Here is a 2,334-nt window from a genome sequence, read left to right on the forward strand (position 1 = left end):
TTCCCTTGACTGGAATCCTAATGCATCCACTTAAATTGTTGTCGCAACGGAATTTCCTGCCCAGGAACTCTTTCACTGGATGTGCTTGTTCATGCATAGTTTTAATTTTTTATCTATGTACGAATATACATAACTGAATGCATTACTGTTCACGTTCGCTCACCTACATACATACATACGTACGTACATCAGTCCTTACATAGCTACATACATACATACATACAGTCATACAGTCATACATATATACATACATTAATCCTTACATAGCTACATACATACATACATACATACATACATTCATACATATATACATACATACTGCTTAGGCGCGCACGTACACACTCCAGTGGAATGTACAGTGATAGACAAACAGACAAAGGTACGCAAATACCAGGTACTCTTACCCAGTAACAAGAGCTGTTCTTGCAATCCACTAAAATGGTGTAGCCTGAAAATATTTATTTCCCTAATTTTCTTCGTATTTTATTTTTCACCAAATTTCCACCATATTTTTTTTTCTCTTCTATCTACAGTGCAGTTAGATTGTCCTTGTTACCGTAAAGCCTCTTTCATTTTGGGGAAGATAAGCAGACCAAACGCATGCATATTTATACACCCAAGCGACAGGTTCTCTCTGGAAAAGATAAAAAAGGAGAAAGCTTACAATGGCGTTGGAAGGAAGGCTGAGGTACAGGCTGCGAGGAAGTGCTTTGGGATTTTATTCATTTATTTACTATTATTACAGTTCTATTCCTATTATTATTATTATTGTTATCACTATTTCGGTTATTATTTTGCTCATTGTAGGCAATAGTCCTAAAAGAACGTCGAACTGAAACTTTCAGGAAGTTCATATCAACAAAACATAACTTGCTCGATTTTCCATATTCTTTTCAGAGTATCTAGCAGATAAACATACAAGGAAAAAATCTTCAATACGCCTTTGAGATGCAAATGAAAGAGGACCAAAGTTATTATGAGTTACAAGTAATGTCATTCCCACAGTGTCAATCTGCGCATGACAGTAACTGGTAGTTCTGTCAATACCTCTGTCCTTGTGTATGAGTGTGTGTTTGTAGATGTATACACACACACACACACATGCTCTGTCTCTTTCTCTCTTTTTCTCTCCCTCTCTCTCTTTTTATCACACACGCAGACAAACAAACATACATTCAGTGTCAAGACAAATAAATAGGTATATAGTTAGTTGTACACATAGACAAACAAATAGATAGATAGATAGGTTGACAGACAGTCAGATAGACAAAAAGACAGAAAATTATTTATAAACTTAATGATAGAGAGACAGATCTATATAAACTGCAGCAGAAACTATATTGGCAGATAGGCAGATGTAAGTATAGTAAGTTTAGACAGATTAGCATCCGTTCACACACACGCACAGTGAAATCAGCAGGAGTCCGAGAACGGGATCCTACGATAGGAAGCCACGGAAGGGTATCCTATGATAGAGAGCCGTGGGGAAAGTATTACGGTAGGAAGTCACGGCGGGTATCCTATGAGGGAGAGCCATGGGGATATTATTACGGTAGGAAGCCATAGATGGAGTCCTACTTGAGATAGCCATGGAAGGAATCTTATAGGAAGAGGTTTGGTGAAGAATCCTGTGGCTTCCTTATCCTACTGTGGGGAGGCATGGTAAAAATCCTCTTGTAAGAAGGCAAGGAAGGAATCCTGTGGTAAAGCTACGGTAAGAATCCCAAGGTAGGAAGCCACGGAAGGATTCCTAGAGTAAGAAGCCTTGTAAATAATTCTATAAATAGGAAACCACTTGAGAAATCCCATGGTTGGAAGCCACGGTTAGGAGTCCACTGATAGCGAGCCATGCAAGGAAACCCCGGAAGGAACCCAGCGTAGGAAGCCTCAGAAGGAACCCCATGTAGGAAGGAACCCCGATGGTTGGAAGCCACGGAGAGTCCCAGCAAAGTGTCGCCAGCCATCCTGCAGGTGTCTCGTTAGGAGCCGTATTCGTGTTGACAAATGTAGAAAAGGTATGAATGAGGACATCTTCACAATACAAGAGGTGTATTTGACCGTATTTCTGACGTATTTCTAACGGATATCTATTCGAAACCGGTCAAAATAAATCTTTTATATTATGAGGATATTCATTCTCACAATACTCAATGGATGAGTATAAATATCTTCACAATACAACTGGTGTTTCTGATCGTATTTCCGACGTATAAAAATACATCTCGAAACCGGTCAAAATACATCTCTTGTATTATGAGGATATTCATTCTCACTCACACCTTTTCTACAAGTGTTTCGGTATGTTGGTTGCAGCGTAAAGTCGCGTCATATGTG

The sequence above is a fragment of the Penaeus vannamei genome, chromosome 12 (assembly GCF_042767895.1).
Source record: "Penaeus vannamei isolate JL-2024 chromosome 12, ASM4276789v1, whole genome shotgun sequence".
NCBI classification, from domain to species: domain Eukaryota; kingdom Metazoa; phylum Arthropoda; class Malacostraca; order Decapoda; family Penaeidae; genus Penaeus; species Penaeus vannamei.